The sequence below is a fragment of the Humulus lupulus genome, unplaced genomic scaffold (assembly GCF_963169125.1).
Source record: "Humulus lupulus unplaced genomic scaffold, drHumLupu1.1 SCAFFOLD_74, whole genome shotgun sequence".
NCBI classification, from domain to species: domain Eukaryota; kingdom Viridiplantae; phylum Streptophyta; class Magnoliopsida; order Rosales; family Cannabaceae; genus Humulus; species Humulus lupulus.
Genome location: NW_026908715.1, coordinates 16,841 through 33,753, shown reverse-complemented (window position 1 = coordinate 33,753; position 16,913 = coordinate 16,841).

Here is a 16,913-nt window from a genome sequence, read left to right as displayed (position 1 = left end):
TTTCTTACTTGTTAATTAGGATTTCTCCTAACTTTTCTTTGCTCTAGGTTAATCTGTTGTCCCATCGGAGTGCCGATCTGGTGGCCGAGCTGGCCATGAAGATGGAGACGGCCAAGCTGGAGCTGGAGACGGCCGTGAATCAGAGGGAGGCCGCCAAAGGGGCCCTTGGCTGGGAGATGGCCCAGGCCCGAGCGGATCGTGAGGAGTTCGACCGCGTCAAGGCCGGACTGGAAGAGGCCTTGTCCCAGAAGGGAAAAGAGGCCGATGAGAGGGCGACACTCCTGGAGACGGCCATGACTCAATTGGTCTGAGACAAGGAGGAGATCCAGGCCTTGATGGCACGGGTCCATGAACTGGACGTTTCCCTTCGTGAGGAGAAGGCGGCGCACAAAGCATCCCATCGCGAGAAGGAGGAGGCGGAGGGCCTGCTGGAGGTCACCTTCGAGAAGGCCATTTACATGGCTTAGTGCAAGGACAAGAGTATGAACCTCCTGGTCTTCCCCAATCCGGAATCGAAGCGGGCCGAATTCGAGGCCAAGGAGAAGGAAGACGCTGAACTCCTAGGGGATGAAGCCTAGGCCCAGATCCTCACTTTGTCTCCTCTCTTTTTTCTTTGAAATTTTGTTAAACTTTTTTGGACACGTACGCGTCCAAAACACTATGTTGCTCTCTCCGGTTTTTATATGTATATATTTTTTTTGTTATTCCCTGAGTAGAAATTTCACTTTATTGCCATGCCTGATTGATTATGAGGGTTTGGTCCCGGTTCCAATGGCCTCGACTAGACCAACTGACTAGCTTGTCGAGTTTTCAGACCTAACCGCCAAGTTTCTAATCCCGACTCCAACGGCCAGGACCAACGTGGCTGAGTTTATTTTGGAACCTTGTTCTCCCTTTATCAGTTTTAGGCCACGGCTTTTCCCTGGGGCATACCGGATGCTTCCTTTCCCGGACATCGCTCGTCCGGGGTGGGACCGGCCTTAGGCTCGGTCCACTTTACTTTATACCCCTGGACATCGCTCGTCTGGGGCAGGACTGGCCTCAAGCTTGGTCCTCTTCAATTTATACCCCCGGACATCGCTCATCCGGGGTGGACTGGCCTTGGGCTCGGTCCTCTTTAATTTATACCCCCAGACATCGCTCGTTCGGGGTGGGACAGGCCTTAGGCTCGATCCTCTTCAATTTATACCCACGGACATCGCTTATCCGGGGTGGACCGGCCTTGGGCTCGGTCCTCTTTAATTTATACCCCCAGACATCGCTCATCCGGGGTGGGACCGGCCTTAGGCTCGGTCCTCTTCAATTTATACCCCCGGACATCGCTCGTCCGGGGTGGGACTGGCCTTAGGCTCGATCCTCTTTAATTTATACCCCAAGACATCACTCGTCTGGGGGGGGGGACCGTCCTTAGGCTCGATCCTCTATAATTTATACCCCCGGACATCTCTCGTTCGGGGTGGGACTGGCCTTAGGCTCGATCCTCTTTAATTTATACCCTCGGACATTGCTCGTCCGGGGTGGGACTGGCCTTAGGCTCGATCCTCTGTAATTTATACCCCCGGACATCGCTCGTCCGGGGTGGGACCGTCCTTAGGCTCGGTTCACTTTAATTTATATCCCCAGACATCGCTCGTCCGGGGTGGGACCGGCCTTAGGCTCGGTCCACTTTAATTTATATCCCCGGACATCGCTCGTCCAGGGTGGGACAGGCCTTAGGTTCGGTTCACTTTAATTTATATCCCCGGACATCGCTCGTCCGGGGTGGGACCGGCCTTAGGCTCAGTCCACTTTAATTTATATCCCCGGACATCGCTCGTCTGGGGTGGGACCGGACGACTAAATTGCAAAGGAATTGATTTTCCAGGGCAAGGAAATAATTATGTGATAATTGTGGGTAATTGATTGATTGTGAATTCATTAATTATTTGACTGTATAGTTTTTATTTTGAAAAACTATAGGTTAAAAATAATATTAATCTTTAATAGGGACGGGCGACACACACTGTATAGTACAGTGTGTAGCGCCTAACTCATGGTTTTTATCCTTGGGATTTGAATTTTGAATTTCAAATAAGTTTGTTTAATTTGTTATTCAATTATTTCTTTTTTAAATATGATTTAGATAAATAATTAAATATGAATATCATATGAGTTTTAATTTGAATTTTATTTTTAATAAAACAAAGATTATTTAATTAGATTAAATATCTTTTATAAGTCTGATAGTACGTGACTTTCAGTATAAGATTTTGTATTTTATGAGATTAAAAAAATTCAGACTCTCTCTCTCTCTCTCTCTCTAAAGAGATAGTTTTCTTTAAACTTGAAAACTATTCTAAACATCTTCTCTCACTCAAACATCTCTAGATCTCATGTGTTGAGTACATCTAGAGAGTCACATAAATCAACATTTTGAATCCTACATGCCCACACACGCCCTTGTGTGTTTGAGGATTGGAATGGAAGATCAAGGTGTGGGCTTTCAGATTACTGGATTGGAAGCTTGTTGATTTTATACAAAAAGACTCAAGGACACTTGATAGGCTAAAAGAGGTAATCCTTGATCTATTTGGTGACCTATCTCTTTGTGGAACAAAAGCAGTCTTCGTGTGATTCTTTCTAGTGCTCCTACGGTGTTTCTTGGCTCCCTTATTCTTTTTAAAGCCTTAATGGCTCGAATATCCTGATAGGTTAAAGCTCCGTTCATACTTAACTGAAAACATAAATACTAAAAATCGTTAGCTATACACATAAGCAAAATAACGATAACTTAAATACTTACTTGGCGGTCAGATTTGGAGCTTTTGAGTGTGTGTATCGAGGAGAACTTCATGCGAAGGAACCGTTGCTCTGATACCAACTATAATGCCCCAACTACTCTAGACTTTTGGACCATTAACGAAAACTATACATACTAATCCTTAATAAAACTTACAAGTGAAAATACCATAACTTTATTAAGAAACTTGTAAAAATAAGAGTTAAACTTACATAAAATTTAGGTTAGGATATGGGATCCCATTGTTTTAAAAACAAAACAAAACATAATTTAAAATAAAAAGGGATTACATAACAAGTGCGGAAAAAATACATGTAAAAACCATAAAAACAAAACTACATCCTCGAATCGTAACGCTCGGCTCTTGAATCCATTCCGCCTCAATACACATTCTCCAAGCTTCCAAGAACCTTTCCCGCCACTAAGACTATTTTCCTGCACATATAAACAAAAAGGAATGAGCCTAATGCCCAACAAGGAAAATCTAACACATAGTTCATGTACACAAATTTCATAAGAAACATAAAAAAAACATAACATAACACTTATATCATACACATACTATAATTGCCATTATTACTTAGGGTCCCGTAGACTAAACAAGTCATATGCCCATTAGATTAGTGGGGTCCTACTAGCTAAGCAGGTCATATGCCCATAATCTATTTGGGGCTTGTTAGTCATATGGGTCATATACCCAAGCCTACAAACATACATAACATAACATAACATATTTCATAACATAAGAACATAAGATAACATATAGAAAGCATATAACATATAAATTCTATCCTATTTTCCTTACCAAAATTACCTGGATATGAGGACAGAGTTAGGAGTTTGGAACACTCCTAAAAACCATTTATGAAAGGGTGAGTCTATTGAAGAAAAAGAGATGAAAGAGATGAAGGAACTATACTTTTAAAAATATACTTACCAAAACCTTTTGCTCAAGAACTTAGATTTCCTAACCAAAATAAGAATAAGGTTAGAATGAGTAGAAGACTATGAGAACTTTTAAAGAAAAAGTACAGAAACGAACTAGAGTTTGGGGTACCTTGAAGACTTATAAGACCGATCTAAACCTTGAACCAAAATGCTATAAAATCTTACTTCCCAAGTGTTTTGATAAGCTTATGATTCCCAACCCAAGTGTTTACACTCTCACACTCACCTAGCAACTTGCAGCCTCTGAACTTAGAGTAAAAGATGAATAATGGCTGGGTACTAGGTCCTATTTATAGAGTTTAGGAATGAAGAGATCTTCATTTAACTTGAATAAAAATAATGGCTTTTTAAGTGAAAATAATTTGAATTATCGTTCAGCAGAGGCTGAAGACTCGTTCAAAAAGATGCTAGACTTATCAAGAGGTTGAAGGGTTGAATGGAAAACGATTTCAAAAACTTTCAAATTATGCTGAGAGGGGCGATATATCGCCCCCTGTAGGAGATATATCGCCTGGGCCAGAATGCCCGAGGCAGTCGTGCATCGTTTCGTGTTTTTCGTATCTTCGTGCTACGATATATCGGCATACGCTGATTATTTAAACACGAAATTACACATTTTTAGCTTAATTTGAATTTGAGTAAACAACCTTGACTAAGCCCTTAAACATTTTCAAAGCTGCTGACTGACCTTAGAGTATTCAAATTTTAACCTTAATAAATTAAATCCTCAAAATACTTAATCATTATTAAACACATACATAACATGTGCTATTTTCCTATTGGTTCTTATCTAAACCTTATTGTATAATAAATATTATCCTCAATATCAGTCATATTAATCAAACCTTAGGTTAAAGTTAATATTCCTACACTATGAGTGTAGGAATATGAGTGTCCAAACCTTAGGTTAAACTTAGAAAATCTACAAGTACTACTATGAGTGTCCAAATAAATCCCGGTCTGCACCAAAAATCCACAGTCATAAAGATAATACTATAATTACTATAACACTACTATCTAACTAGCTAAGTAAAGTTCTTGGACTCTACAACAACCTTTCATTTTATATTGGCATTCTCCTGAATGCTTCCTATTGCAGATAGGGCACCGGGGATATTCCACATAGGGCTTCTTATTCCATTACTTTCTGATGCAATCTTGTTCTTCTTATCAACTTTTTGATTTTGACCACTGTCATGTTTTCGTTTGTGGTTGTTCTGTTCATTGTTATTCTTTTTGGCGTCCCTTCTGGCCGCGCCATCCTTCCAATTCCTTTCTTCCGCCTGCTCAGCTTCCAAGGCTACCTCTATTGTTTCAGCATAAGTGGTTATTCCCTGAATCAACTTTATGTCACGGGATATCATAGGTTTTAGTCCCTTCACGAATCTTTGAAGTCTTAGCATCTCGGTGGGTACCATGTCCGCCGCGAACTTAGCCACCCTATCAAACTTCCTGGCATACTCTGTCACAGTCAAATTCCCTTGAGTAATCGCAATGAATTCCTCCACCTTTGTGGCTAGAATCACAGGACTATAGTACTTTTTGTTGAACACTTGGATAAACTCATCCCATGTCATAACATTCACATCTCTAGTCTGCTTCACTATATCCCACCAGATGCGGGCGTCTTTCTTTAACAAGCTTGAAGCGTATGAGACTCGATCTTAGTTTCCCAGTCACATAAATGGACTGAACTGATCGAAGCCATTCTTCTTCTTCTATTGGGTCAGATCCGCCGTCAAAGTTTGGCGATTGCTGCTTTCTAAAGTGTTCATACACTGCCTTATAGCGAGGTTCTGCCAACTGTAGTAATTGTGCTAGAGAAAAGACTTGTTGCGCCACTTGTTGATGTTGCCCTGAGTTTATTTGGAACTCTTCTTCCCTTCTCCTTAGCTCTACCCTAAGGCAGGCATTTTCTCTTTCCAAATTTTCTCGAGTAGCAGTAGCTAACGGTTCTTCCACTACATTGGGTGCTTCTGGCACTCCCGGGGCTGCTGGAAATTCTTCATATATGGGGGTGGCGGGTACTCCTCTTCCTCTTCCTCGTCCCCTTCCCCTTCCTCGGTCTCTGCCTCTTCCTTGGCCAATAAGTCTTTCAGATCTTCTTGGTTACTACTCCATGTGTCTTTTCTGTTTCCCCAATAGAGAAAAGTTGAAAAACTAAGACAAACAAAACTAGTAGAGGTTATAACTTAGCCTATTGTACTACTGTCTATTAGGTCCATCTATCTATTAAAACTACCATATTACAAGTAAGTCCAACTTGGGTAAATGGGCCTTAACAATTGAATCTTTTATGGAGGATGGCTGGTTCACTATATCGTACCCACAACTAAAGCCCCCTAACTTCCACTTGGAACCAAAAGACAAGAATTTAAACCCTTGCTTTATTAATTGTTATTCATTTTAATTAGATCCAATCTAATAATGCATTCACAAATGGGCTGACCCATAAGAGAGGAATTTAAACTTTACACTTTCAATTGAATCCAAAACTCTTTAACACTTACTAAACAATGAAACAAAAATAAATTACAAACAAGTGAAAATTTTCTAAAACAGCATAAATAAAATTTTAACGATGTGTTCTCATATACGTCAAATCCTCCACATCGTATCCATTGTCCTACTCAGGGTCTGGTATTCTTCTTATAGATTTAACCTTTCTAACCACACTTGAGTCCATTGGGCTAATTTCTGATAATAACACAAGAAAGACATTACAAACATATTTCGAAAACAATGTGTATACTTACTTGGTAACGAGTAGGTCCTTTGTAGCTATCGTGTGTATTTCGTGGGAACGTTCAGGACCAATATAGTCGTGAGCTTTGATACCACCTTTAATGTCCTACTTTCTCATAAATTACCAAGAACACAACGTTGGATCATAATCATAAATATTGCTCTTTTATTGAATAAAAATTTGAAAATAAATACATGGATCCATGGTTTTACAAAATTAAAATAATTGTCTTTAACAGAAAAATGTGCAACATTTAAATAAAAATCTAAAATAAACATGCTTTAATAAAAAAAAAAAAACAGGCCCGCTTGATCTTCCATGACTATATGGTCCCCATGAGTACATCACAAAGCTCCTAGGTCCCACTCGCCACCGGCCTTTCTATCATCAATTTTCTGCACAACAACATCATAAGGAGTGGGCTTCTAAGCCCAGTAAGGAAAATACAAACAAGATTTAGTCATATAATCATTTAATCAACATATCCTAAATTACACAAGAGTCATAACAAAAACTTATTTATACTAATCATATCACATCACAAAACCATAGGTCATATCATAGCCTAAGTCATAATCATAAATCATAATTTAAATCATAATCATAGTCATAAATCATAGGTCATAAGTCATAATCATAACTATAGGTCATAGATCATAATAACAAGTCAGATATAATAAAAAGACAAGTGCTTATACAGGGGGTGGCAATTAAGCCTCAGACAAAAGTCTGTCATACACCGGAAATCAACTTAGGTCTGTCATAAAATTTTGGCAATCGAGCCTACCGGACATAAGTCTGTCATACATCATTGGACACCTTAGGTCCAGACACACTTACCCCTTTATTGTACCTGAAATGTTAGGTCATACAAAACATAAACTAGATCATAAACTAAACTACCTAATTTTCCTTACCAAAAACCAGAATATTGGAGACAAGAGCGGGATTGGAAACTCCTAAAACCAAACATAAGAAAACATAAGTCCTCTAGAGAAAAGGAGATGAAAAGAAGATCTAAACCATATGAATAAAGGCTTACCAAAAACCTTAAGTTTGAACACCTAACCAAAAATCATTACAACAAGTTAGGTTTTGAAATAAAAGGAAAGAATAAGAAGAATGTAAATGGACTAAACCTGAAGATTAACGGCACCTTAGATAGCTTATAGCTTTGATCTATACCTTAAACACCAAAATCACACAAAAACTTACTTCCCAAGTGTTTAGAAAATCTTAGATTGGAAAGCTTTTAATCCCAAAACCCTAGTTTTTTCTCTCTAGAACAAACTTAGCAGCTTGGAGGTTCTGAACTGTGCTTGAATGGTGAATAAAATGGCTGAGTGAATGGTCCTATTTATAGAGTTCAAGAAGTGAAACTAACTCCCATTTCAATGAATAAATAAATTATTAAAAATAACATTTTTCGCTTAACAGATGCCCAGTACTCAATCAAAAACGTTCAGGAACGAGTCAAAGTTTTTTAGGGTTGTTTCTAGTTCAGGATTCTAGGAAAATTAAAAAATGGCCACTGGAGCCGATATATTGCTTCCTAGAGGTGATATATCGCCTACACCATAATCCCAAGGGTTCGTGGTTTCGTTCGTGCGAAGTCGACATGTTTTATGTATCAATCATAGGTGATATATCGACCCCTATAGCTGCGATATATCGACATAAGCTAATATTTTAAACACGTTTTTTCACACCTTCAACATACTTGAAGTTTGTTTAAACCACTTTAACTGAGAAAAACGTGATCCTAACAAATGAGGGAAGGTTCTAGACCTTCTAGATCTATCCTTTATTAATTTATTCATCCAAAATGCTTAAATCCTTAATAATCATACATGTGACAAGTGTCATGTTCTTAATTATTCTATCTAAACCTTAGGTTATAATAAATAATATTTCTAGGACCAGCTATTTTAATCAAACCTTATGATAAAATTAATATTTCTAAACTATAGTCTAAACTTACAAAATCCATAACTATTTCTACGAGTTTCCAACTAAATCCTGACTTGAACCAATAACCATGAAAACTAAAATACTAAGCTACTACTACTACTACTATCTAGCCAAGTAAAATTCTGGGACGCTACAATTCTCCCCTACTTAAAATAATTTCATCCTCAAAATTTACTTACCAAACATCTCGGGGTACCGCTCTCTCATATATTCCTCCAATTCCCATGTTGCCTCTCTTTCTGTGCTATAGCTTCACAAGGTTTTAACCATAGGGACATTTTTGGACCTTAACTCCTTAGTTCCTCGCTCTGGAACGCGTAATGGTCGTTCTTCATAACTGAAATCTTGTTTTAACTCCAGAGCTTTGTAATCGAGAACATGGGATGGATCTGATATGTATTTTCTCAACATCGATACATGAAAAACGTTATGTGTTTCAGCTAATGATGGTGGTAAAGCCAACTGATATGCTACTTGCCCTACTTTGTCCAATATCTCAAAAGGACCTATAAACCTCGAGCTTAACTTTCCTTTCTTTTTGAAATGCATAATCCCCTTCATTGGAGAAACTTTGAGAAAGACTTGATCGCCTACTGAAAATCCAACAGTTCGCCTCTTAGCTTCGGCATAGCTCTTCTGACGACTTTGAGCGGCAACCATTCATTGTCTTATCTTTTCTACTTCTTCAGTTGCTTCTCTTACAGACTCAGGTCCTAAATATTGTCTTTCACCAACCTCATCCCAATGAAGTGGTGAATACTGATCGACCCAAAACGGGTGTGTTTAAAAATTTATAAATCGCAAGCGCACGAATCGTCCATATAGAATAGTGATCGTGTAAGCAAGGATGTCGAACCCAAAGGAGTTTTCTAAAATCGAAAATGAAACTATTTTAAATCAAAAATAATAAATTCTAACCTAGCTCCAAAGATTGATGAGTTTTAATATTATGAACATAAAATAAAAGATTGAAAAATAAAGCTATTTAAGAGAATAAAAATAAAGCAATAATGAGTTGAAAATAAGTGTTAAAAGAAAAGATTATTAAGATACTAGAATCCACAAAATGTAAGTTTAATAATATTTATTAGTATATTGATTCCCAAGTTTTAGTGATAGTTAAAATAATTTAAACTATCATTTTCCAAAAAGATTTATAATTTTAAGCACAAATTTCTTATAAAAAGATAGGATTTTTCTTCACTTTTCAAAAGTATAATTTCAAAGCATTTAGTGTAAATCAATCTAATGAAATAACAAATAAATCAATGAACATTATTTATAAGGCAAAACATAATATTTTTGTTCTAAGCATGGATGTGTACAATTTAATGACACATCTTACACAAAGAATATTATGTTTATGCACTAATGAAAAAAAAAAGTGTAAATATGTTCTAACAATCTAAAATACAAGATATTTAAGATGAAAGAAATATATGTGGAAGAAAAATCCCTAAACTTTGTTGTATTACAAGGGAAATCAACATACAACATAAATATTACCTAGTTACAAGTTGCTTCATCATGATCGTAATAATCTTATGAAAAAGATTAGAAGCACATAACTAGAGTAGAAATTACAAAATAAATGACATACATACTTGCAAAATGCTCTTGAAAAACCCAAATGGAAGAGAGAATGGTATAGAGAAAGTGAGAGAAAAAGATGGTAACCAAAACATTAAGCCCCCTAAAATGGTCTTGAAAATCCATATTTATAGCCAAAGTGAGATTATTAAAATAATAAATTTAAATTGATTAGATTAATTAAATAAAATAAATATGGTATGTAGAGGTAAATTATAGGGTGTAATGATGATGTTGTGGTGAAAAATGTGTAGAAAAATGGGTACAAAGTGGCATTTTGAGCATAGGGGACAAATGGTACACTTAGGCAATTTTAGACTCAAAAATGACAAAATGCAGCTATTAGGCTGCTGGTAGCAGGCGGCTGGCATGCGTGAAGAGGCTGTTGGGCCTGGTGGGCTGGGCAGGAGGAATGGCCAGGCGGGCAGTATGGTTTGGAGGCCCAATTGGGCTGCTGGAAAATGGCAGCTGAAGAATGGCGTGATGGCTACTTGGGCCCGTACGGAAGGCTAGAGGGAGGCTTTGGTGATGCTGCTTTGCTGCTCGGTTTGGAGAAAAGCTTCAGCTGGGAGGTTTGAGGCATCAGGTGTGATGTTAAATGGGTGACAGTTGGCGTTGGTGGAGAAGGAATGGGTGGCATTTGGGGCCTCCTGAGGTCACGGCTGAGAAGTGCTGGTGGGGAGCTGCTTGGATCTGTACGGCTGGGAGAGATTGCTTGGAGGTGCACGTGGGCCAGAGGTGGCAGGCCCAATTGGGAAAATGCCAATGCCATTTTTTCTTTCCTCACAAATACCACTTTTGATTTTACTTTTTTCTCCAAAAATACAATATAATTCCTACAAGATAAAAATCAATTAAATAACAATCACATATTTTCAATTATAAATAAATCATATGAATTATTTGAAAATATTGATCATAACTTAATTTAATATAGCATTTAAGTTCAAAAGAATTACATTTTTAACTTCTATCTTAACAATACAAATTTCATATAATTAAATTACAACATATTATAATAAAATATCTATAAAAACATATAAAAATCTAGAAAACTACAGTAAGACTAATAAATTAAAAATTACATAAAAACTAAATAAATTATTTAAAAACTCAAGAACTAAGCAACAATTAACATATAAAATATGGTAAAAATAACTCTATTTTGTAGAGTTATCAAATACAACATATAGTTCATCATTGTTAGGCACAGTGAGAACAGGCCCCATACTCAATCTTTACTTAAGTTCTCTGGAAGCTTACTCATAAATATCATCCCACATGAACTTTAAATCATTTCTTGTTAGCTTTGTTAAAGGCATAGCAATTCGAAAAAAATTCTCCACAAAGCAACAATAATAACCTGCTAACCCAAGAAAACTTCGAACCTCAGTAACGCTCTTTGGTCTTTCCCACTGCAAGATAGAATTTATCTTTGTAGGATCCACAATAATGCCTCCTTGATATATTACATGCCCTAAGAATTTTACCTCGGTCATCCAAAAGCCATATTTCTCTTACTTAGCATATAATTCATGGTCTCTCAAATTTTGTAACACAATTGTTAAATGTTCTGCATGGTCCTCATGTGTCTTGGAATACACAAAAATTTCATCAATAAAAACAACCACAAACTTATCCAAATATGGTCTAAAGATTCTATTCATAAGGTCCATAAATGTTGCAGGTGCATTCGTCAATCCAAATAGCATCACCAAAAACTCAAAGTGTCCATAACGCGTTCTGAAAGCAGTTAGGAATATCCTATTCCTTAATCATCAATTGATGATAGTCTAACCTCAAATAAATCTTGGAAAAACACTTTGAACCTCCGAGCTTATCAAGCAACTCATCTATCATTGGCAAAGAATACTTGTTCTTAATTGTCATCTGATACAATTTCCTATAATTGACGCACAGTCGCAAGGTCCCATCAGCTTTCTTGGCAAACAAAACTAGAGCTCCCCATGGGGAAGTACTGTTCCTAATGTAACCTTTATCCATTAGCTCACCCAATTGCTTTTTCAATTTAGTCAACTCTGCAGGTGCCATGCGATAAGGTGTAGTAGAAATCGGTTGAGTCCCGGAATCAAATCAATGTAAAACTCATCACTCTATCAGGTGGTAGTCCTTGCAAATCCTCAGGAAATGCATATGGAAAGCCACTAACCACTGACATCCAATGAAACTTATCTAGAGTTCTAGACTCATCCTCAATTGTAAATAGACTCCCATAACACTCTAAGTTTCTTTTCCCACCTAAACATACCTTAAGGATAGGATTCTGCCTTACTGCATTCATGTTGGCTCGATATACAATGAAATCTCCACTTGGAGTTAAAAGAGTCACCCTTTTGTGTGAGCAATCTACAATGGCTTGGTACTTAGACACTCAATCCATGCCAATAATCACATCAAATTGTCTCATAAGTAACACTATCAGGTTTCCTAACAACTTATGCCCTTCAAACACAATACAAATTGATTTACATATGGTTGATACTTCAACATGCCCTCCCATAGGTACAATCAACTACAATGTAAGACTAAAAGTTTCCCAACTCAAAGCCAACATGCTAGCAAACATTAGTGATATAAAAGAATGTGATGCACTAGTATCAAATAATACATGAGCTCAATAGTGTGAGATAAGAACCCTACCATCCACAACTCCTTGCCATGTTCCTCCTTACACATCATGACCACCAAGAGCATAGGCTTGACCAGAGGATTTTCCATTTGCTTTCCTTTTTCCTTGACCATGATGGCTTGTGCTTGCACCAGAACATCCTCCTTGATTGAATCCTCTCTGACTCCTAGCAGAAATAAGAGTTTGGAAACTCTGTGAGTACCCCTGGTTGAATCCTGAACCTTGGGGCATGAACTGATGTTGATATTGGGATTGTTGCCCTAGTGCGAGTGTGAAACTATAGGATGAAGGCTAAGACCGGTTACTCCTAGGTTGTCTTGTGAAAGGAGTGGACCTAGCATAACTCCCTATGGGTCCTCCATGTGATGGTTGGAACCTCTATTGTCATTGTGGGCAATCTTTGTTCTTATGACCCTGTTGGCCACAACTGACACACCCATATGGCCCAATTCGAGTCTTTCCTGAAGATCCATTACTATTGCTACCCCTACTAAGTTGTTCTCCTTGGGATAACTGTAATGCCCTACTACCTAGGGACTGCTACGATGTGTATTTTAAACAGAGCTAAACTCGCTAACCGAGTCATTTGACCATAATCGTGTACCTAAATGTGATTAACGATTTAGGGTTAAAATTTTTAGTCAAAGATACAACGTTTCACTAAAACGTTTACTATATACATTGGGATCCCAAAATACATTTTAAAGGTTAATTACAATAAAAGAGTTACAACCAGCTGGCTTAAGCGGCAAGATAGGTTTTAACCCTAGTTCCTCTTTAAACCCTCGACCGTGGTGGTCGAGCAGCCACATATGTACACATCATCACCTAAGCTCTCCAACTCAAGGATGGTCTATGTAATAGCCCAAATTTCCTAATAAGGCTTAGGACCTTGATTAGGAGGCCAGGAGGGCCATAATTGATTAATTATGCCATTAAATGATTATATGCATGATTATGTGAGTTATATTATTATATGATGATAAATGCATGCATATGGGTCCACTTTTCATTATAAGGGCATTTTGGTAATTTGGCCCGTTGAGGGCATATTTGTATATTTTCATGCGTGTTGGTGAATTATGAATGAGGTCACATTATAATGTGGATTTGTTTGAGCTATTCGGCATGAAACGATCTTTGAATGCAAGTTAGCGGTTTGGTCATAACGGGGTTATTTCCAGGCTCGAGGTGAGTCTCGGGGTAATTTAATGATTAGTATATTACCGAGAATTCTAGGGTAATGGGATATGATTTATTAGTATTTGAGAATATTGGGAATAGTGGGAATTGGAGGACGTTAATTATAATTAACGAGATAGACAGGAAAGGACAATTTTGCCCTTGGTGGCTTAAAAAGGAAATAAATAGGTTGGGGGAATTTATGTCATTTGACCTTAGGATATGTTTTAAAAAAAAAAAACCAAAAAGCTGTAGAATATTAAGGCAAAAATAGGGCCTCTTCACTCACTCACTCGATCATCTCTCTCCCTATCTTTTCTTTGAATTTCTTTGGTGGAAAAGCTAGGATTTGAGAAGTTTAAGCTAGGGAATTTCTTTGGGCATTGCTAGGAAGCTCTTGAGTTCTTAAGGTAATGATTCTCCAAGCTTTGATCCTTAGTTTCCTCTGTTTTTGTTCAGCTTTTACCGAGTTTATAGTTTGATGCTAGCTGTGGGAAATCAATGAGGTTTTGAGAAAGTTTGGTTGGGTTTTGATGAGGTTGAGGTATAGATGAAGTTTTGGGATTAAACTATAAGTTTAGATGGTGTTTAGGTTGGTTTTGAAGCTTAGTATTCAAGGGAAAACGCAAGGGAGAAAGACCATAATTTTTCTGGTCTGTTAGTGGCGCCCTAGCGCCACTTCTGGAGCCCCAGTGCTAGGTAAAGGAGATCAAGGGTGCTCTCTGACTTGGGGCAATGCCCCAACGCTACCCAGGAGTGCCCCAACGCCATGTCACTTTCAGCAAGTCCCATTTTTAGGGTTTGGGAGGACTTTGGGGGCTCAGAGGATGGTTCCACTACCCCATTTGGGTGAATAGAAAGTCCCGAGAGCACGGGAGTGGTTCCGAGAGCGAGGTTTAGATTATAAACATTTTACTGATTTATTTTATTAATGGGATTTCATATTTTTTATGACTAGGTGACCGCTAAGGGACCAAAGGATTGATTGTTCTCAAATGGTCATTCTTTTATTTTTCACGCTCGAACCAGATGTAAGAAAATTGCACCCAGTATGTGACATGCATGGTTGTTAATGAGGCATGTTGAGTGCTCTATATGTGGACCTTGATTACATATTATATGCTTAGCAATCTAGCTTACTTGTGAGTGGTACTGACTTATTAGTCAGAATCGGCAATGGTGTCAGTATTGACTGTGAAGTTGTGACTTTTTAGTCAAGTTCGACAATAGTACTGAGCACTGGTCATATGGTATTGGCTTATGAGTCAAGAACGGTATTAGCATGTTTAACGCAAGCCGAAAAGATTAGATCTAATTGATTATAAGCATTATCATCATAAGCATGAAATGCTTGACCGACCTTAAGATCGATGAAAACTAAAAGCACTTGTCTAGTCTAAAGGCTAGTTACATAGAGTCAGGGCTATAAGCTCAAGTGACTATACCATCTCATGGCTAGGAGGGCGTGGGATCCCAGAGATAGACTTATTATTCATCTATACAGAGATAGACTTATCAGTCATCTATTTAGAGAGAGACTTATTAGTCAACTATTAAGAGATAGACTTATCATTCATCTATACAAAGGTAGACTTATCAGTCATCTATTTAGAAAGTGACTCATTATTCACTTATCCATAGTGTGACTCATTAGTCACCTATTCAGAGTGTGACTCATTAGTCACCTTTCTCAGAGAGTGACTTATTAGACAATTATTCAGAGATAGACTTATCAGTCATCTACACAGAGATAGACTTATTAGTCATCTATACAGATATAGACTTATCAGTCATCTACATAAAGGTAGACTTATTAGTCATCTATACACAGTCATCTACATAAAGGTAGACTTATTATTCATCTATACAGAAAGACTTATTAGTCATCTACCTCAAAGATAGACTTATCAGTCATCTATACAGAGATAGACTCATTAGTCATCTATACATAGTGTGACTCATTAGTCACCTATACAGGGTGTGACTCATTAGTCACCCACACGAAGATTGACTCATTAGTCATCTATTCAATAAGCAGATCCCCAGAGATTAACTCATTAGTCATCTATTCAGACGCAGGACCCCGTAATCATTTATTTGGACTTGCTTGCATGCATGAGTAGGGTTATTACTGCTAGGCATGCCTATTATGATTTAGTAACATGTTATTACATGTTCATGAGCATATTGAGTTTATTTTGCTGAGCTTCGGCTCACAGGTGCTATGTGGTGCAAGTAAAGGCAAAAGAAAGCTGGATCATCCTTGAGTTGGAGAGCTTAGGTGACGATGTGTACATATGCGGCTGCTCGACCACCACGGCCGAGGGTTTGAAGAGGAACTAGGGTTAAACCCTAATTTACCACTTAGGTCGACTGGTTGTAAATATCTTATTGTAATTAACCTTTAAAATATATTTTCGAGATCTCAATGTATATAGTAAACGTTTTAATGAAACGTTGTATCTTTGACCAAAAATTTTAACCCTAAACTATTAATCACATTTAGTTATACGATTATGGTCAAATGGCTCGGTTAGCAAGTTTATCATCGTTTAAAATGAAAAATGTAACGGTCCCTGGGTAGTAGGGCGTTATAGTCTAGCTTTCATTTATCTCTACTTGCACCACATAGCACCTGTGAGCCGAAGATCAGCAAGAAAACTTAAACACATGTTCATAAGCAGTTAATATTATGTCATCAAATCATAATAAGAATGCATAGAAGTAATAACACTATTCAAGCATGTAGGAAAGTACAAATAAATGTTTATGGAGTCCTGCACCCTGCATAGATGACTAAAAAGTCTCTCTGGGGAACTGCGCTCTGCATAGATGACTAATAAGTCTCTCTGGGGTACTGCACCCTGAATAGAAGACTAATAAGTCTCTCTGGGGAACTGCTCCCTGAATAAATGACTAATAAGTCTCTCTGGGGAACTACGCCCTGAATAGATGACAAATAAGTCTCTCTGGGGTACTGCGCCCATAATAGATTACTAATAAGTCTCTTTGGGGAACTGCACCCTGAATAGATGACTAATAAGTCA